Source organism: Notolepis coatsorum (genome assembly GCF_963971535.1).
Source record: "Notolepis coatsorum genome assembly, chromosome: 20".
Lineage (NCBI taxonomy): Eukaryota > Metazoa > Chordata > Actinopteri > Aulopiformes > Paralepididae > Notolepis > Notolepis coatsorum.
The window spans coordinates 12350749-12372399 of NC_140184.1; the positions used below are offsets into that span (position 1 = coordinate 12350749).

Consider the following 21651-nt stretch of genomic DNA (forward strand, 5'->3'; position numbering starts at 1 on the left):
TCCTCTCCACCTCTCTTCCTCTCCACCTCTCTCCCTCTCCCCCTCTCCACCTCTCTCCCTCATCCACCTCTCCCTCATCCTCCTCTATGCCTTATCCTCCACCTCTCTCCCTTATCCTCCACCTCTCTCTCCTCTCCACCTCTCTTCCTCCCCCTCCACCTCTCCCTCCTCTCCATCTCTCTCCCTTATCCTCCACCTCTCTCCCTCCCCTCCACCTCTCTCCCTCATCCTCCACCTCTCTCCCTCATCCTCCACCTCTCTCCCTCATCCTCCACCTCTCTCCCTCCTCCTTCACCTCTCTCCCTCCTCTCCATCTCTCTCCCTTATCCTCCACCTCTCTCCCTCCCCTCCACCTCTCTCCCTCATGCTCCACCTCTCCCTCATCCTCCACCTATCTCCCTCATCCTCCACCTCTCTCTCTCCTCCACCTCTCTTCCTCCCCCTCCACCTCTCTCCCTCCTCTCCATCTCTCTCCCTTATCCTCCACCTATCTCCCTCATCCTCCACCTCTCTCCCTCCTCCTCTACCTCTCTCCCTCATCCTCCACCTCTCTCCCTCCTCCACCTCTCTCCCTCCTCTCCATCTCTCTCCCTTATCATCCACCTCTCTCCCTCCCCTCCACCTCTCTCCCTCATCCTCCACCTCTCTCCCTCATCCTCCACCTCTCTCCCTCACCCTCCACCTCTCTCCCTCCTCCTCCACCTCTCTCCCTCCTCTCCATCTCTCTCCCTTATCCTCCACCTCTCTCCCTCATCCTCCACCTCTCTCCCTCACCCTCCACCTCTCTCCCTCCTCTCCATCTCTCTCCCTTATCCTCCACCTCTCTCCCTCCTCCTCCACCTCTCTCCCTCCCCTCCACCTCTCTCCCTCCCCTCCACCTCTCTCCCTCATCCTCCACCTCTCTCCCTCATCCTCCACCTCTCTCCCTCATCCTCCACCTCTCTCCCTCCTCCTCCACCTCTCTCCCTCACCCTCCACCTCTCTCCCTCCTCCTCCACCTCTCTCCCTCATCCTCCACCTCTCTCCCTCCTCCTCCACCTCTCCCTCCTCCTCCACCTCTATCCCTCCTCCATGCAGGCGGTGTTGGAGAGCACCTGGCCGTCCAGCACCAGAGGAGGCTACTTCTTGTGGATGAAGCTGAGGAACGTCGTGCTGGGCGTGGCCCAGTTCAAACAGGCTCTCCGCAGACAGGGCGCTGCGCTTACCCAGAGCCCTCTATCAGGTAACCATGGCAACTAATGGATGAGCAGTGTTGATGATGAATGAGTTTCTTGTTTGTTTGTTTGTTTGTTTACTTACTAAGACGGTGTAGATGCATAAGACATGAAGGTCTACCTCTCAGTCCCTTGTTATTAACCACAGACTTGAATAACGGAAATATACCTGTGATTTAACCCTTTCACTACCACACTACAGAAGGTTAACCCCTTCACTACCACACTACAGACTGTTAACACATCTTGCGCCAAAACGAGTTTACTCGTTATTGCCCGCCAATCGAATAGCGCCAACAACGAGTAAACTCGTTTTTATGATCGTTATTTTCTTTATTCGCTATTGGAATTCATAATTCATCCAGGAAGGCTCCGGGAGCCAGCTGGACCCTGTCTGATATTTCAACGCCTCAATACCGCCGCCTGGTGGATTTCGGGCGAGTTGCACTCCACTCTAAACCGGAAGTGGCGCTCTGTGCATCGGGGAAAAAGCTCTGGCAGAGATATCTTGTAACGAGGATCAATATACACACCTCGAGTGCATTGGATCGCTTTCGAGACGCAAGAATCAATATGCTTTCGGCGTTTATTGTGTCATATGTGAAAATGGATGTAGCAGATCGACATCAAATAATTGGAATTTTTTTTCACCAGACGCATCGGCCACAGGTAAGAGCAATCTAACGTTATTTCCAGCTCGATTGTCCATTTATTTCATTGCAATCTATCCGATCGACGTATGGTGTCGTACTAAAGAAAGCCGTTAGTGACAATCAAGGAATCATAAACGACCCCCCCCCCCCCCCCCTTTCCTTCACGCATGATTGAGCATAATGTATAGCGATCATATGCATTTGAATTTTTTAATATAGCGTGTATAGGAACGAAACGCCAATCGATTATGTGTAATACGCATCTGGGCCTATAGGAATTACTGCTATACAGTCTAAAAACATACTTATATTCTCGACGGTACTGACATGACAATGTATGAATGGAAAAATATAACGTTCCCACATCCTGAACGATAGATACCCGATGTCGAATGGTAGTAGTAATGTCGATATAGCTATAATATTTAAAAAGTTATAGCCCTGCAAAGAAGGTGAGCGACTCACTCCATAGGCTTACAGCGGTGGCAGAGAGTGGTATAAGATGGGCATACTGCATGGCGCAGAATGTGTTAATGGTAGTGAAAGGGTTAACTTCTGTAGTGTGGTTGTGAAAGGGTTAACCATTTGGTAGTGTGGTAGTGAAAGGGTTAATTCACCAGACCTGTGCATGCAAGTGCCGAAACCCAGCGAATGCGCGCCAACGCCATGTCCTGCACGTTTTTAAAAGTGACTCTGTTTACCAACATGTAGCAATGTAGACCAAAGAAAGACTGCATGACCCTTCACAGGTTTACTCTCTCAGGTCCGAGTCCAAAGTTGATTGTTTTTTGAAAGAGCCTTTCAAGGACAGATACACACCCTCCACTACACACATGTGCTGGGGCTGAAGTTGCCTTTTGCTTCAGATCTGTGATCCGCTTGCTGTCTAGAAACTCAAAACTTAAATCATTAAAGATGATCCTATAAAACATAAAATCGCAAAACAGATCTTAGAGTGTTAACGGGCAACTTCACCCAACCGCAAATCACTCCAGCCCCCCCCCCCCCCAAAACTCAGCGGTCCTTATCCAGAGCCAAAATGGCGTCCGGTTTCCTTTATTTAACGCCTTGTTGTCTTTGGGCAGATGGCAGCGACCTGGATGCTGTGAGTCACGGCAGCCTGGATAGCTCTGCTGACACTAACCTGGCCGAGCAGCGCCCCTACGCCACTGACTCCGTCAAAGTAGACCCCACTGACGATAGATCTAGCACAGGTACACCCAACATGGCCGCCGCCCAACTGTCGCTTTTCACGGGGGCCATCTTATTATACATCTTTCCTCACGGACACATTTGTGTCTGTTTGTCTGTTTGTTTTTCCTCGTTCGTCATTGCTTCCATTCGTCTACAACCTCTCTCTCGTATTAAAGGAACATGCCAACTTTTTGGGAAATTAGCTTATTTGCCATCTACCCTGGAGTTAGACAAGCTGATACAACCCTTTTCTTCTCTGGGCATGCATTAGGCTTAGGGAACAGCCACACCGTTAGCCTAGCTTAGCGTCATTTACTGGAAGTAGGTGTGCCAGTGTAGCCTAGTTCCCAACAGTCACGAAATACACTCCAAATACAACTCCAAAACGTTCCTGTAAACATGTTGTGACCTGTGTATTTACCACGTGGAGAAATAAAGAAATAAAAATGTACATGTTCGTTTTCTAAGCAGATACTTTTATTTATTTATACTCTGAACTATTTTTTTGCCGAACCACTGCTGCCTGGGCGCTGTGATTTCATCACCTCAATAGCCAAAACATAAGCTAATTTCCCAAAAAGTTGGCGTGTTCCTTTCACTCTTTCCCTTCTGGCCTGTCTCTGTCCTCCTTTCTGTCTCACCTCGATGGTTTCTCATCCATGTCTCTCTGGTGTTCTTGCTCTGCTCTGCTCCCTAACACCCACCCCCCCCCCCCCTCACTCTGGCCTTGCTTGTGTGTGCCCTCCTCGCATGCAGTCGGCCGTAGGTGTGGCAGCGTGGGGTCTGGGGGCCGGGCGGCCCACTCACACTGGGGGGGCTTTGAGCCTAAAGAGCCCCCCCTCCACTCAGGTAAATCTGTCTGTCTGTCTGTCTGTCTGTCTGTCTGTCTGTCTGTCTGTCTGTCTGTCTGTCTGTCTGTCTGTCTGTCTGTCTGTCTGTCTGTCTGTCTGTCTGTCTGTCTGTCTGTCTGTCTGTCTGTCTGTCTGTCTGTCTGTCTGTCTGTCTGTCTGTCTGTCTGTCTGTCTGTCTGTCTGTCTGTCTGTCTGTCTGTCTGTCTGTCTGTCTGTCTGTCTGTCTGTCTGTCTGTCTGTCTGTCTGTCTGTCTGTCTGTCTGTCTGTCTGTCTGTCTGTCTGTCTGTCTGTCTGTCTGTCTGTCTGTCTGTCTGTCTGTCTGTCTGTCTGTCTGTCTGTCTGTCTGTCTGTCTGTCTGTCTGTCTGTCTGTCTGTCTGTCTGTCTGTCTGTCTGTCTGTCTGTCTGTCTGTCTGTCTGTCTGTCTGTCTGTCTGTCTGTCTGTCTGTCTGTCTGTCTGTCTGTCTGTCTGTCTGTCTGTCTGTCTGTCTGTCTGTCTGTCTGTCTGTCTGTCTGTCTGTCTGTCTGTCTGTCTGTCTGTCTGTCTGTCTGTCTGTCTGTCTGTCTGTCTGTCTGTCTGTCTGTCTGTCTGTCTGTCTGTCTGTCTGTCTGTCTGTCTGTCTGTCTGTCTGTCTGTCTGTCTGTCTGTCTGTCTGTCTGTCTGTCTGTCTGTCTGTCTGTCTGTCTGTCTGTCTGTCTGTCTGTCTGTCTGTCTGTCTGTCTGTCTGTCTGTCTGTCTGTCTGTCTGTCTGTCTGTCTGTCTGTCTGTCTGTCTGTCTGTCTGTCTGTCTGTCTGTCTGTCTGTCTGTCTGTCTGTCTGTCTGTCTGTCTGTCTGTCTGTCTGTCTGTCTGTCTGTCTGTCTGTCTGTCTGTCTGTCTGTCTGTCTGTCTGTCTGTCTGTCTGTCTGTCTGTCTGTCTGTCTGTCTGTCTGTCTGTCTGTCTGTCTGTCTGTCTGTCTGTCTGTCTGTCTGTCTGTCTGTCTGTCTGTCTGTCTGTCTGTCTGTCTGTCTGTCTGTCTGTCTGTCTGTCTGTCTGTCTGTCTGTCTGTCTGTCTGTCTGTCTGTCTGTCTGTCTGTCTGTCTGTCTGTCTGTCTGTCTGTCTGTCTGTCTGTCTGTCTGTCTGTCTGTCTGTCTGTCTGTCTGTCTGTCTGTCTGTCTGTCTGTCTGTCTGTCTGTCTGTCTGTCTGTCTGTCTGTCTGTCTGTCTGTCTGTCTGTCTGTCTGTCTGTCTGTCTGTCTGTCTGTCTGTCTGTCTGTCTGTCTGTCTGTCTGTCTGTCTGTCTGTCTGTCTGTCTGTCTGTCTGTCTGTCTGTCTGTCTGTCTGTCTGTCTGTCTGTCTGTCTGTCTGTCTGTCTGTCTGTCTGTCTGTCTGTCTGTCTGTCTGTCTGTCTGTCTGTCTGTCTGTCTGTCTGGTGTTTTCTCTCTCTCTCCCTTCTTCTTATCTCATCATTGTCTACCTCACTTGACCCTCTCTCTCGTTCTGACTAGGGATGGGCAGGAGCAACGTTTTACCAGATGGAGTACTCACAGTAATTACTCGAGTAGTGCTTGAGAATGCATCGATTTTTAGCTGGGCAGCAGCAATAACGAGATATTGTGCAGCATCACACACACACACACACACACACACACACACACACACACACACACACACACACACACACACAACAAACTTACACAACACCAAGCGAGCTGCACTCCTCCAACACAACAAACTTACACAACACCAAGCGAGCTGCACTCCTCCAACACAACAAACTTACACAACACCAAGCGAGCTGCTCTCCTCCAACACAACAAACTTACACAACACCAAGCGAGCTGCTCTCCTCCAACACAACAAACTTACACAACACCAAGCGAGCTGCACTCCTCCAACACAACAAACTTACACAACACCAAGCGAGCTGCTCTCCTCCAACACAACAAACTTAGACAACACCAAGCGAGCTGCACTCCTCCAACACAACAAACTTACACAACACCAAGCGAGCTGCACTCCTCCAACACAACAAACTTACACAACACCAAGCGAGCTGCTCTCCTCCAACACAACAAACTTAGACAACACCAAGCGAGCTGCACTCCTCCAACACAACAAACTTACACAACACCAAGCGAGCTGCTCTCCTCCAACACAACAAACTTACACAACACCAAGCGAGCTGCACTCCTCCAACACAACAAACTTACACAACACCAAGCGAGCTGCACTCCTCCAACACAACAAACTTACACAACACCAAGCGAGCTGCACTCCTCCAACACAACAAACTTACACAACACCAAGCGAGCTGCTCTCCTCCAACACAACAAACTTAGACAACACCAAGCGAGCTGCACTCCTCCAACACAACAAACTTACACAACACCAAGCGAGCTGCTCTCCTCCAACACAACAAACTTACACAACACCAAGCGAGCTGCTCTCCTCCAACACAACAAACTTACACAACACCAAGCGAGCTGCACTCCTCCAACACAACAAACTTACACAACACCAAGCGAGCTGCACTCCCAAAACAACAAAAGTTTGAGTTGTCTTCCTCACGTCTCGCGGGATTTCAGAGCGAGATCTCGGTTTCAGTGGCACCCTCTCGGTGGACGTATTTGGTGGCGACAAGGTTTTTAAATCGAGCGCCCCCTCAAACTCCACTCTGAGTTCAAACGGCGAGCGCTGGCTGCTCGTCACTCAACCCTCTCACTCACGGGTCGTCCCTGCTCGTCACTCAACCCTCTCACTCACGGGTCGTCCCTGCTCGTCACTCAACCCTCTCACTCACGGCCGTCCCTGCCCGTCACTCAACCCTCTCTCACTCAACCCTCTCACTCACGGCCGCCCCTGCTCGTCACTCAACCCTCTCACTCACGGGTCGTCCCTGCTCGTCACTCAACCCTCTCACTCAACCCTCCCTGCTCGTCACTCAACCCTCTCACTCAGAGCGTCTCCCTCTCTACCCAGCAGCACATCTTCTTCATCTCCATCCGCTCCTCCTCTCTGCCCCTCAGTTCTCATCCCTCTCTGTCTCTGTCCTACGGTAGCCCCCCCCCCCCCCCCCCCCCCTCCCCCCCAGAGACAGTTGTCAATGTCAATCATCCCCAAGTAATCACATTCACATTCTTTTTGTTTATGGAAATCATTTTAATTATGGAGATAGCGCCCCGGCGGGAGGCCTCGGGCTGCATGCCGATGAGCGGAGGGTGAACTGACGTGGCACAGCGGAGCGCCTGGAGGGTTTAGAGCGGGTGTCGCTTCGACAGGTCATGGGAGGAGTTCCAACGTGGGTAGGAAGTGGCGGGCGTGGCAGAGCCAGTGGTTGTGTGTCGCCTCACAGCCTCGTGCTTTATTCAGTAGAGCGACCGCAGAGTTTCACGGCAAAGATGAAAGGAGAGAGAAAGCCGTGTGACGGCAGGTTTCCTGGAGACCTGACAACGCTTTGAAAGAGGCAGAGAGAGAGAGAGGAAGAGGTGGAGAGAGAGAGAGGAAGAGGTGGAGAGAGAGAGAGAGGAAGAGGTGGAGAGAGAGAGAGAGGAAGAGGTGGAGAGAGAGAGAGAGCGAGGAAGAGGTGGAGAGAGAGAGAGGAAGAGGTGGAGAGAGAGAGAGGAAGAGGTGGAGAGAGAGAGAGGAAGAGGTGGAGAGAGAGAGAGAGGAAGAGGTGGAGAGAGAGAGAGAGGAAGAGGTGGAGAGAGAGAGCGAGGAAGAGGTGGAGAGAGAGAGGAAGAGGTGGAGAGAGAGAGAGAGGAAGAGGTGGAGAGAGAGAGAGCGAGGAAGAGGTGGAGAGAGAGAGGAAGAGGTGGAGAGAGAGAGAGAGCGAGAGGAAGAGGTAGAGAGAGAGAGAGAGAGAGAGAGAGAGAGAGAGAGAGAGAGAGAGAGAGAGAGAGAGGTGGAGAGGTGGAGAGCAGAGCATGTGAGTCGCTCTCATTCGCTCATGTTGGCCCCGCCCCCCCAAGTCGCTCACCGCTCAGCTTCATTTGCGCAGAAGCGCTCCCCGCTCCACAGTTCGCTCAGCTTCCTCTAGCTCTCTCTCTTCCTCTAGCTCTCTCTCTCGCTTCCTCTAGCTCTCTCTCTCTACCTCTTCCTCTAGCTCTCTCTCTCTACCTCTTCCTCTAGCTCTCTCTCTCTACCTCTTCCTCTAGCTCTTTCTCTCGCTCAGCGGTTCCCAAACTTTTTTGGCCGCGCACCCCCTGTCACCTCCCGACCTAGCTCGCGCACCCCCCAATGCAAACATAAAAAATTATAAATAAATAAGTCCCGAGACTCCGTGCTGCTGCTGACTTTAAATCAAATGGGTGTCTGTGGGCAGTCGGCCCGACAATAATAAACAGCAGTGTGTTATAATCACATTTTTATGAGCTAACGAATTCCGTTATATTGGACATTTGTATTAATTATATCAAGCACATAACTGAGAAATTTTATTATCGTGAAATATAAACGTTGCGTGATGACTATTATATCTCCCCTCCCAGTCCCAACGAAGCACATACCAATAGTATGCAACTGCAGAGCCGCAGAGCCAGCGGCGCTCTCAGTCCGGTCTGGGGACCGCTCAACAGCGCCACCCACCCAACAGCTGAATTGCCAATGGCTGAATTGGAGTATTGCACTGTGCGCGCACAACTGTCTGCTCTGTGGCTCTGCAGTTGCATGCTTCTCACAAATCTAGCTCTCGCTGCCAAACCAAATGAATCTCGACATCGCTTCACCAATAGTCGTTATCAGAACACTACACACATATCATAATTATAGAACACACATCGTTGTCATTATTAGACCTGTGCTTAGAGGGAATTATTTTCAAAAATGTACCGAATGTACACCAACAGATTGGCCAGATTTGCCACATCAGTGGACTCCTCTACTTGGAGAGAATAAAACTCACTGTTATTCACGCGATTGACTAATGTAGCCAGGATGTTTTCGGACATCATATCGATGCGTCGCGACACCGTGTTGTTGGACACTGGGATCATATCCAATGTTTTTGCTTCTTTCTCTCCAATCATACATTCAACCATATATTTGGCAATTGGCAGGCACACGTCTTCCACAAGTGTGTGAGGTAGTCCGTTTTTAGCAATTCTGTAACTTGCGAGATAAGAAGCCTTGCATGCCTTTGTGTTAGCTCCACCACATGAATGAAACTGGAGTTTATTTTGTCTGCCTTTCAAGTCCTCCAATTTTGATTTGAAAAATGCAAGGGGTTCTTTAGTAACTTCGGCATGCTTAGTCGTTAAGTGGCGACGTAAATATGAGGGCTTCATGCTGCTGTTAGATAGGACGTCACCACACACCACACACTGGGGATCTGGGTGATCCACATCACCAATCCAAGTGAAGCCCAGACACAGATAATTTTCATCATATTTCCTTTTGCTTTTTCCAGTCTGTCGCCCAGTCTCGTTGTCTTTTTTACCCTGTTTTCTTGGTGGAGGGCCGGGCTGTTGTGTCTGTGCTCCAGCTCCACACACTCCCATTTCACTGTCATCATCACTCTCTGTCTCCACTCTAACGCTGCTCTCCGCTTCTCTCGCCTCCAATTCCTCCTGTCCTCTTTTATTACTTTTATTGACTTTAGATTCACCTGACAGTTTCCCTGTTTTTAGCCAGCTCTGCATGTTGTAAGTGCCACAATCCCACGCTGGTCCCGCGCTTTTGGCAGGAAGTTATTAAGTGCACTGGCTCGCGCTCGCTACTGTCATCGGCCCGCTGTTAGCCCGCATATTAGGAGACCTGAGGAGACAGACTTCAGGCAGAGCGGAGCGCATCAGCACAGACGAAGCGCACCTCGCCCGAGACATTGTTTTTTATTATTATTATTAAAACGTTTCTTGAATTTCATGATTTACACAGTGAAAATCCCCATTTGAAATAATGTATATTAGTTATATATTTATTAGTAAAATAACGCCATTAGCCTTTTCATGTCACGCACCACCTAGAGGTCGCTCGCGCACCACAAGGGGTGCGCGCACCACAGTTTGGGAACCACTGCTCTAGCTCTCTCTCTCTACCTCTTCCTCTAGCTCTCTCTCTCTTCCTCTAGCTCTCTCTCTACCTCTTCCTCTAGCTCTCTCTCTTTACCTCTTCCTCTCGTTCTCTCTCTCCACCAGAGCATGTGAGCGGAGCGGTGGATTTTGAAGTGAGCGTGGAGTGGGTTTTAAAATGGGTCCGAGCGACTCCGGAGCGAGAGCTCTCCTCCGCTCCCAGCCGCTCAGTGCACACGATCACACAGTGCTGATGTAATATACATGTAGTACAATGCCAGAGCAGTAGGTGGCGATGTACAAACATGAAGGTAATTTTTAACCAATCAGAAGGGTGAACCGTCACTACACATCCTGCTAAGTCAAAGTCGAATCCGCCATCTTTAAATCACCTCGGGACCTGGGTGAACGCAACATTTATTTTCAGTGAGAAACAAACAAAGTGCAATAAAAAAAAAAAGGATACATTCACTGTGTTCTGCCTCATTTATTGATGAAACGAAACCAACATCAACACAATGTGCCACCAAGAGCGGAGAGTTTAGTCTCTCAAAAAGCGCTGTTGTTAGCTTACATGCTAACATGAATGGGATCGGCCATAGCATTGCGGCTAGGCTAGCTATCTTAGCATAGTAGCTAGCTAGTTGAATGGATAAACGTTATTTAACATTGCAGAATGGGTACAATACGGCTCAATACAAACAATTGTTAAGGGGCCCAGGGGGTGCAGAGTCATCAACACAATGTACCACCAAGAGCGGAGTTTAGTCTCAAAAAGAGCGCTGTTGTTAGCTTACATGCTAACGTGAATGGGATCTGCTCAATACAAACAATTGTTAACACTTTAATCGCCATGGGTTAAATTCATAATTTACCATCCCTCGCCAGCTCTATTTGTCTATGGAGAAGTTCCCCTTCTTTGCAGGTCTATAACTTTTTAAATTATATTGCTACATTGCCATTATTATGGCCCATTCAATGTCCTATATGTATTGTTCAGGGTGTAGCAACGTTAAACTTTTTCATTCACATATTCATACTAAAATATGGTCTAAAGTATAAGTATGTTTTTATCGTTTTCTGCAGCTTTCTTCAGAACGTGATTTATAGCTCCTAAATGCATTATATTGATGATGAAATACAGTTTGGTAGCGATCGGCGCGAGATGAAAAATTTCAACTGGACGTACTTCTAGAATGATCTACGTGTGATCTGATGATGACCGGATGGGCGGGGGATCGTTTATAATTCCGTGGGCAGCGTTAGATGATTCATCCAGAGTGGGTCATATGTTCATCATAGCAGTTTATATGGAATAAGTTAGAAAATAACGCTGAATCTTACCCTATGTTCCTCGCGCCGTTTGGACGATCAGTGTGGAGTAGACCGTTTTCGATTATGGGATGTTGATCCTGATGAACCATTTCCGGGTTGTATAACACTATATACGTCCAAATAACGTTGTTTATTGAGTTAGGGCGAGCGATTGATCATCCAGTGTGTTGAGATGGAGTCCGGCTACCGATCGCGAGTGCCCGGACGAAATATGGATGGGCACTTCCTGTTGGGCGCGCCCCTCCCTCTTGGCCGATCTGCCGATCGGCCACCAGATGGCGCTCTCGAACCGTTAGACAGTTGACAGTTGAGTACATCTCAGGGCTCCGGAAAGGAAATATGATTTCGATGACAGATTTTTGAAATATTGACATCAAAGACGAGTTACGGCATCTTCGACAGAATGAGCATGGCTAGGAATGACGTCTTAACTCGTCCCCGGCGATCATAGTGTTAAGGGGCCCAGACTGTTGTAGTTTGGTCAAATCAAGCTAATTTACATCATGCTCCAAAAAAAATAAAAAAAAACTGCTGAGCGAACTGTGGAGCGGGGAGCGCTTCTGCGCAAATGAAGCTGAGCGGTGAGCGACTTGGGGGGGGGGGGGGGGGGGGCCAACATGAGGGGGGGCGGGCCAACATGAGCCAATGAGAGCGGAACGTGCCGTCTAGAGCGAAGAGCGGATTTCTCGGCCGCTCCGCGCCGCTCACATGCTCTGCCCGATTATCGCCTCATTCACTTCCCCCACTCAGACGCGTGTTGTGTGTTTGAACTGCCCACCACAGTTAGGACAGCCGAAAATCCGTCCAATCTTTCGCCGTTGACTAAAGACCCACTTCTTCAACCATTATCTGAAATGAAGAATTTTTTTTGTAACCCTAACTAACCTTACTGTCCTGCACTTGTCCTAATATACTAACCTACACTATTAGCACTCAACACTTTGATGAACATTGTTACTCAGCTGATAGAGTTGTGCCCTTCCTGATGACTTGTCGTACAGACCTTGTAAGTCGCTTTGGATAAAAGCGTCAGCTAAATGACTAAATGTAAATGTGTGTGAATGACGTCATTCTGTTTAGGATGTAACTTCCTCTTGTGGTGGCAGAATGCCATATATATACACCAAAATCCTATATAAAATAGGTTACACATTTATGTCCTTACAAAACGCATATGGGTTTGATGAAAAGGACATTTCAAACATTCAAACACATTTGTGGATTCATTGCTGTTGAATCAGATTGCATGTTAGGCAGGCCCCCACTCTGCAGGTGTTTAAATCACGCCTCAAAACACACTTATTTGCTCTGGCTTTTGTTTTTTTAAACCGTTTTTGAGAGACTGGCCTTTTTTATGTGACATATTGTACTGTTTAATTATGTGCTTTTATAAAAATTTTATGTTTTATCCTATGTTTGTGGACTTGTACAGCACTTTGGTCAACTTTGTTGTTTTAAATGTGCTATATAAATAAAGTCGATTGGATTGGATTGGATAAACAGTTCCTCTACCGCAGAGATTCCAATTGAACCCAGCTTGCCGTGTTCCTTATTTCTGTATTCTTCATATATTATTATGTACGGGTCATAGAAATCGACTACACTCTCTTGTCTCTCGCTCCGCCAGGTGACCAGTCAGACTTGGGTTACAACTCGCTGTCCAAAGAGGAGGTTCGTAGAGGAGACCCCGCCTCCCAGGACCAGGGGCCCGACAAGGACAAGAAGGAGAGTGACGGCAGCTCCCGTGAGTAGCCAACAGTCTGTGTGTAACGGACATCCTACCAACCAAAGTTGCCTTGAGGCTCCAGGTAATGCGTTGGTAGTCCGACACGCTCCGAATTGCAATGATGATAAAGATCCGATGTAAGGATTTATTTGAAAGCGAATGATGTATTATCACAACAGCCCCAATAGCTGCCTATAACTATAAAACAAACAAAAAAGGGTTTGGTAAATGAGCGTAAACTGGCAATTAAGTGCGGTCAAGAACGATATGGTACCGCTCTACCTGGGGCCTACCTGAACTCAAAACTACCTGTCATGTTAGGGGGAGTGGTTAGGGGGAACGTGGGGAAAAAAGGGGAGTAGACCAGATAAGTCTCCATCTTGGAATTCATTATGACATATTATTAATAAACGCAAAGCACAAAGACCATAATAAACGATATGCCTAATGGGGCAATACAGATACAATTTTCATCCTAGAATGTGGCTCCTACAGAGAGGCTTAGTTTGGACCAGACACGAGTACATTTCCTCTCCTTTCAACCTTGACGTCGACGCCCCTTGATCTTGCTTGGGACTGTTACTACAAAAGAAATGTTGTCATCTAGTGCCCTTTTTTGGACTTGTCTTCTAGTGCCCTCTAGTGGACTTTAAGGTGCAGTGTCGGAAGCTGTGTACTCGTTATTGGTGTGTTTAACGGTTGTGTTTTCTGTGTGTGTGTCTAGTGTCTGAGACGGAGAGCACCAAGGGCAGCGGGGACTGTCTCCCCCTGCTGGACATGGAGGTCAAACCGCCCCTCAAGCCCTGTGGCATCGTCCGCAGCAACTGTCCCTACGACAACCCTGAGTCCAAGAGCTCAGCGAGCACCGGTAAATATAGAACGAGACATTGTAAAAACAATAGTGTATAGTATCAAGGCCCCGCGGGTCCTGGCTTTTTCAGCTGACTCCATCTCATCTTAAAACTCTTAATTATTAATTGAATCCTAATACCGGTATATGTCATTTAAATCTGTGAAAGAAAATCTATAATAAGCCAACGCTTCCTTACCCACCATTTAAACAAATAACCTTCCTTGTATTTATTGATGCACCAGAGAATGAACATAAGTGCATTGAGCTGGTACGCACAAATGTAATAAATGTATAATGTAATAAATAATGTGTATAAATTAATTTGTATTTTTTATTTCGGCCCCCTTGGTAATTGAGTTTGGCACCCCTATATAGTATTAATGTAGTATATAGTTATTGCATAGTCTTCTATCGTATTGGTATAAATGCTTTTGCCACAATCTCTCTCTCCCCCTCCCTCCTCTCTCCCTCCTCTCTCTCATTCCCGTCCTCCCTGCTCCCCGCTCTCTCTCTCTCTCCCTCTCTCTCTCTCTCCCCATCCCTCCTCTCTCATTTCCCTCCTCCCTGCTCTCTCTCTCCTATCTCCCCCTCCCTCTCTCTCTCCCCCCCTCCCTCCTCCACCTCCCTCCTCTCTCTCCCCCCCTCCCTGCTCTCTCTCCCTCCTCTCTCCCCCCTCCCTCCTCTCTCTCCCCCCTCCCTCCTGTCTCTCCCCCCTCTCTCCCCCTCTCCCTCCTCTCTCCCCCCCTCCCTCCTCTCTCTCCCCCCTCCCTCCTCTCTCTCCCCCCTCCCTGCTCTCTCCCCCTCTCCCTCCTCTCTCTCCCTCCTCTCTCCCCCCTCCCTCCTCTCTCTCCCCCCTCCCTCCTCTCTCTCCCCCCTCCCTGCTCTCTCCCTCCTCTCTCTCCCCCCTCCCTGCTCTCTCCCTCCTCTCTCTCCCCCCTCCCTCTCCCCCCTCCTCTCCCAGGTCACGTAGCAGGTCTCCTCTTCAGCTCCTCTCTGGAGGAGATCGGTGTGGTCCAGACCAACAGTCTGCGCAGGAGACACAGGAGTGCCCTGGAGGAGGTAGTGGGCAGCGCCGGCAGCGGCTCGGTTCTGGACTGGCAGAGGACCCGCAGGCTGAGCGGAGACACGGTGGGCAGCGGTGGGAGCGGCTCCACGGTCCTGGGCCTCAGCATGAGCCAGGGAGAGACCGACCCGGCCAGGATCGCAGAGAACCTGGGCGCCGACGCTAAGATCCTCGCCGGCGCCAACTTCAGCAAGACCAAGAGACCTCGCTCCCTGGCGCTGGGCGGGCCGGACGGCTCTAAGGCGGGCGGCGCCCCGGGCCGCGGGCGCCGCGAGGAAGAGGACGGGGACCCGAGCGACGAGGATAAAGACAACATGGACGGCATCTTTGACCTGGAGGACCTGGACCTGGACGGGCCCTCCCCGGAGCTCCGTGCCACTAAAGCGCGCGACCCGCGCAAGAGGCCCGTGGAGCGCAGCAGCAGCCTCGGCGCCGTGGGCCCCCTGGCCGGGTCGAGGGGCGCGGCCAAGCGCACGGGCATCGAGACAGGGTACGACCCGCTCTCCCTGCTGGCGGCGGCGTCTGAGCAGCCCGACGAGGACGCGGAGCACAGCGAGACGGGCACGCCCACCGCCCGCAGGGACCTGGCCCGGGAGATAGAGCTCTACATGAGCCACATGGGGAGCCCCCTGAGCAGCCAGGACCCCTCCAGCCCCCTCCTCCACCCCCTCTCCTCCTCCTCCTCCTCCTCGCTCTCCGCCCCGCGCAGGGCCAGCCTCCCGCCCGCCTCCCCCGTTGGCACGGGAGGGGTGCCGCGCTCCCGCACCTGCCACCAGGTCTCGCCCTCCCAGCCCGCCGCCGCGCGCCAGCAGGGCCTGTGGTCGTCCCCCCCTAGCCGGCGCTACAGCGCCACGGCCACGCCCAGCCCGCGCAGGGAGGAGAGGGGGCGCTACAGCAGCAGCACCACGGCCACGCCCAGCCCCCGCAGGGAGGAGAGGGCCGGTCCCGTGGGCCCGGAGTCGCCCTCGCCCTCCTCCTCCTCCTTCGCCCTGGACTCCCTGCTGACGCCGTCGCTGGACGTGTTCAGGAGCAGCGTGTTCTCGGCGGGGAAAGGCGTGGCGGAGAAGGCGAGCCGCTGGTACTCCCGCCTGGCCACCTACACCACGCCCAGCAAGGTACGGAGAGGGTCGCTCGCTGTGTGTCGTGTTGGAACGTCGTAGTCGATCAGATGCAACACGGTGTGTAGAAATCTCTGAAAGCATAGTACTACAACACCTGCCCTCTTGTGGCGAGTTTAGTGTATGACAGTCTACTTTTCTGTTCACTCAATACTGGTGTCTGAATCATAAACAAACAGAGTATAGACTTAGTTCTGAATTGGCAAATGTTGTAGCCGGTTCAGATATCAAAATACCTGATATCTAAGCATGTTATACAATAGTTCCGCGGATGTGTGTAATGGGTTAAATATTCTCCAAGACATAGTAGGGCAAGAAGCTTCCCATACTCCAGCACCACCCTGGAGTGTAAGATGAGAATAAAGATGAGCGTGAGGACAGAAACTCAGCCAAGCCCCCCATGATTCACACTAGGAGCTTGTTTACATTAATATGTTTTTGTTATTCCTCATTGATCATCAACACTAGAATGGCAATAAAAAAGCATGCATAATAATTTAGTTAATTTGTCTGAAACAGCCCACAAAACAGCCATGGGGCCATAACGTTCATAACGTGCATGGAGCCATGCTTCATACCCATATTCCCAGGGTCTTTCTTATTGTCCTTTGATAATCCATGACCAGCCAGTCCTTTGATAATCGATAGCCTGTTACATTAAGCCAGCTAACGTTAGCTTACTAGACAATGGGGTCGACTGTAATGCACATTCAGCACTATTGGCTACTGTAAACGCCAATCAATATACCTAGCATTGTGTTTTTACAGGAAACATGTGAATATGCTGAATCACGTAGCATTCTGCTAGCCGTTTTCCGCTGGGACTTTAATGCATCCTCTCTCCCGCCTGCCGCAGGATGGTAACAGCGACCGCCTGAGCGTGTCCTCCCTGGGCATGGCCGACCCAGACGGTTCCTCCCTGGAGGAGGAGGGCTGCGCGGAGCCAGACGGCCCCCTCATGTCCCCTCAGAGGAACGGTCCCATGGGCCCTCGCAAGAGCCCCAGACGCAGCCCCCTCCGCAGTAAACAGGACAGCCCGACGATGGCCTCCAGCTCTGGGAGGCTCCCGCCTCTCTACCCTGGTAATGCATTCTTTCTTTCTTTCTTTCTTTCTTTCTTTCTTTCTTTCTTTCTTTCTTTCTTTCTTTCTTTCTTTCTTTCTTTCTTTCTTCTTTCTTTCTATCTCTATTTGTTTCTTTCTTACTCTCTCTCTTTCTTTCTTTCTTTCTTTCTTTCTTTCTTTCTTTCTTTCTTTCTTTCTTTCTTTCTTTCTTTCTTTCTTTCTTTCTTTCTTTCTTTCTTTCTTTCTATCTCTATTTGTTTCTTTCTTACTCTCTATCTTTCTTTCTTTCTTTCTTTCTTTCTTTCTTTCTTTCTTTCTTTCTTTCTTTCTTTCTCTATCTTTCTCTATCTTTCTTTCTATCTCTATTTGTTTCTTTCTTACTCTCTCTATCTCTTTCTTTCTTTCTTTCTTTCTTTCTTTCTTTCTTTCTTTCTTTCTTTCTTTCTTTCTTTCTTTCTTTCTTTCTTTCTTTCTTTCTTTCTTTCTTTCTTTCTTTCTTTCTTTCTTTCACATAATGATATGATATATTAATGTGTCTCTCGTTGTGTCCAGGTGGTGTCCTCTCTCCACCCGGCTTCCCCCAGTCAGAGCGGAGCTCCTCACGCTACACCAGTAACACCAGCGTCTTCAACAACTACGCCGTGGAGGTGAGGCTGTTTCCCCGAAGCCTGTCAGGGTTTTTCAAATGGACGTTCGAACTTTCGTTTTTAATTAATTAAAAAAAATATATATTCAAAAAAAGAATAATTCTAAATAAAAAATGTTTTCTATATAAATATCCTCAAACTAAATCCTCAATTTGAATAAAGTGATTAATCTTGATTAAATTAGTATTTTTTTTTTAATTAAATCAACTTTCTTTAACACATTCTCTGCCACGCTTATATATCCATCGCTGTTTGATCTCTGCCAGCACTGTAAGTCTATGGAGATGTTCACCTTCTTTGCAGGGCCATAACTTTTTAAATTGTATTGCTAAATTGACATTACTATGGCCCATTCAACATCGATTATCTATTGTTCAGGATGTAGGAACGTTTTACTTTTTCATTCACACATTCATACGAAAATACCGTCTAGAGCAGGGGTGGGCAATTATTTTTCCCGGGGGGCCGAATGAGCAACTGAAAATATGTTGGGGGGCCGGGCCAAAATTCCAAACTCAATTATGCATAATATACATTTTATTTCTATATAAAAAGCAGTAAATGGCATTGTTTTGACCCCTGGTAAGAGTGTATGTTATTATTTGGCAATTAAAAGGTGAGGTTATAGCTTTCAAAAATATCATTTATTCAAATAGAATTTATTTCCAAAATGATAAACAAAATGTGAAACATTAATAACAAAGGGAATTTTGAGTTTCATATACTATTGAAACAAGGATTTTCTTAGCTTTCTAAAGACATCACATAATCTTATAGCAAAAATAAACAAGACATGTCACTGAACTGTGTAAAGAAAAGTGTCCCAGTTTTGTAGCCTTTTTTACTTTACATGCCTATATTAAACATTTTATGTTTTCAAAACTGTGCAAAAAAAAGAAAAAAAAATATCAAGTGTCCCATTTCACTTGTTATATTTCCACATTTTAGTGTTCTTCAGTTCTTTTTTTTCATTCAGTGTGAGAAATCCAGTCTCTGTTGAGCTTTAACAAGTCCATCAAAGTCAGGTTGCATGTCTGAGGTGGAGATGCGAAGCACAGCTGCCAGATGTTCATCAGTGAGAGAGGATCTGTACCTGGACTTGGTAAACGTCATGACTGAGAATGTCTGTTCACATATGTAGGTGGATCCAAAGAGAACCAACATCTTCTGAGCATGTCTCCTAAGCGTATACTGTGCGTGTGAACGTTGACATGAAAAAAAAAGTAAAAAAATAAAATAAAAAAAAATATTAAAAAAATATATTTTTTTTTATTTTATTTTTATTTTTTTTTATTATCATGTAATCATTCGCGGGCCGGTCAGAATCATCCCGCGGGCCGGATCCGGCCCGCGGGCCGTACAATGCCCAGGTCTGGTCTAGAGTATAAATATGTTTTTATCGTTTTCTGCAGTATTTCCCAGAACGTGAGATATAGGCACAAATGCATATATTAGATCATCAAATGCAGTTTGATACCGATCGACGCTATATAAAAAATGTCAACTGTACATGGTCCTAAACGTTATGACTGATCATGCGCGGGTGAACGGAGGGGGGGGGGGGGGGGGGGGGGGGTCGTTTATAATTCGGTGATAGTCGTTAAATGCTTCATGTAGTATGGGTGATATATTAATCAGAGCAGTTTGTATCGATAATGATAAACACTGAAACTCACGGCATCCTCCTCTTAGCCTTGGGCGATGATACTGGAGCAAACAGATCCCAGTTATGTGATGGGGATCGAGGCGATCTATTTCCGGTTTGTATAATACGAATACACGCCCAAATCATGTTGTTTATTGAGTTATGGCAATGATCCATATCCACGGTGTGTGTATTGAGTCCCGCGACGATATACGAGTGGCCGGACGGAATAGGGAGACGCACCGGGATCACAAGAGATCCACTTCCGGTTGCAACTCGCCGATCAGCCACCAGGTGGCAGTATTGAAGCGTTGCAGAGTTGTGCTGGCTCAGACAGCATCAGACCAGCCTCCGTGATGGAAATATGAATACCATGGCGAAAATATGAAATATGATCAGAATAACGTCGTACGCCGTGATCTGGCAGAATTCGCATGAACTTGAAACACGTCGTAAGCCGTTTCCGGCGGAGAAAGGGTTAATGAATATAACTCATCCGTTTTTTTTAATAGTATAATATTAGTGTAGCCTAATCTTTATCTGCAACTGTGAAGAAAAACCCCATTGGTTTAAACAGAATGAATAGACACATAATTTCTTTTTTTTTATATAAATCTTTAAAAAAATATATTCTAAATTCGAATGTTGATTTAGAATTCGAATGCCAACGTAACGAACGAAGGTCCGACCGTTTGGGCTCAGCCCTACGTGGAGGTGGAACCACACTGAATACACCCTCAACGTTATATCAGAATACATGACTTCTCTGTGTCTCAGTTGATCTATCTCAAACCCCTGAGCCCTCCTTTCTTCATCCTCCATCACAACTGTTGTGATTTCCTCTAACAAACAAGGTTTTGATTGGAGGATTGAGAAAGGAGGGCGGGGTTTGAGATACAGTAGGTCAATTAGGCTCCTTGGACATAAAATGCACAGAGTACACTGTAATATACAGAGTAGCTAAGTTTCCTTATTGGATTATTTACACACTGCAGGAACTGTGCTTTGTGAACAGTATGGAGGTGGTCAGCCCTGCCATAGAACTATTCCATTCCTCTGGACTAAGGTCAAGGTCACTTATATTTATACAGCACATTTAATATCAACCGAAGTTGCACCAAAGTGCTTTACAGTATAAAGAAACAGACAAATATAATATGCACAAGTCAATGCAATGAACAGGACCACGGATGTATGGCTTAACAAGCCTCAAAAAGCCAATGAAAACAAGTGAGTTTTCAGCTGCGAATAATAATAATAATCTCTAGTCTAGGGTCTGGGCAGACCGAAGTTGTAGTGGCAGGACTGTTCCACAGCTTGGGGCCAGCCACCGCAAAAGCTTGGTCGCCTTTAGTCTTTGGGACATCTAGAAGTACCTCATTAGAAGAAATGCCTTCATGTAAAAGTATCGACTGTTTCCAGCCCCTGGTTTGGACAAGCATTAGCTTGTAGAGACGCTCACCAGACTTAAGATGCAGAAGGACTGGGTCCCCCAGGCCAGCACTGTTATGTGGAAATGACCCATTCATTAGCCACGGTAACCATTTCAATCCAAAATTCGGAATCCATGTCACAATAAGATTGGATACAATAAAAATAAAAAAACGTATAAAAGGATTATATCTCAGAGGTATATGGATGAGGAGGCGTTGTGTTGACCGCTTGAGCCCTGTCCAGGGGCTAGTGCTCGGCGGGATTATCATTAGTATCATTACTGATATTTTCTTTTCATAATATTTCCTTTTCATAGTGCGGACATTTGGGTTGTATGAAAACAAGCTAATATGAGTTGCATACGATAATAGAGGTAGGAATACATACGTTTACACTTCATCCTACTCCTTTTCGAACATTACTGTTTTGCTTGTTTGTTTTTTAATCTGTTTATTACTTTATTTCTCCCTTTTGTTTTATTATTTATTTAATTTGTTTTTCATGTATGTTCGAAATAAATAAACGCCTTCATTCATACCACACTACACACCTGCGGAGTGACTCAGAGAAGACTGTCCGTCGTGCAGCGACTGTGAGCAGCAGGTAAAATCACACAGTAAACATCTATTATTCATTCATTCTGTTGTCCCTCCTCCTCAGCTCCTGATCTCCAGCTGTTCCCGCTGTAAGACCTGCGACTGCCTGGTGTACGATGAAGAGATCATGGCCGGCTGGACTGCAGACGACTCCAACCTCAACACCACCTGTCCCTTCTGTGGGAACCCCTTCCTACCTTTCCTCAACGTGGAGATCAGGGACATGAGAGGACCCGGGAGGTACCCTTCACTTCTCTCCATTCACATACTAT

The 21651-nt window shown here is 47.9% G+C and overlaps 1 pseudogene across 1 annotated transcript in view; it reads left to right on the top strand.

The window, feature by feature from the left end:
- The window catches only part of LOC311247056 (C-myc promoter-binding protein-like), a 102809-nt pseudogene that overhangs the window by 55773 nt on the left and 25385 nt on the right, over window positions 1-21651 (top strand). Inside the window, exons 13-21 of the transcript XR_014621009.1 lie at window positions 1078-1222; window positions 2953-3081; window positions 3818-3910; window positions 12862-12978; window positions 13685-13828; window positions 14775-15991; window positions 16851-17076; window positions 17610-17704; window positions 21444-21619. The product of XR_014621009.1 is annotated as a C-myc promoter-binding protein-like (transcript). The remainder of the gene's footprint in view (window positions 1-1077; window positions 1223-2952; window positions 3082-3817; window positions 3911-12861; window positions 12979-13684; window positions 13829-14774; window positions 15992-16850; window positions 17077-17609; window positions 17705-21443; window positions 21620-21651) is intronic.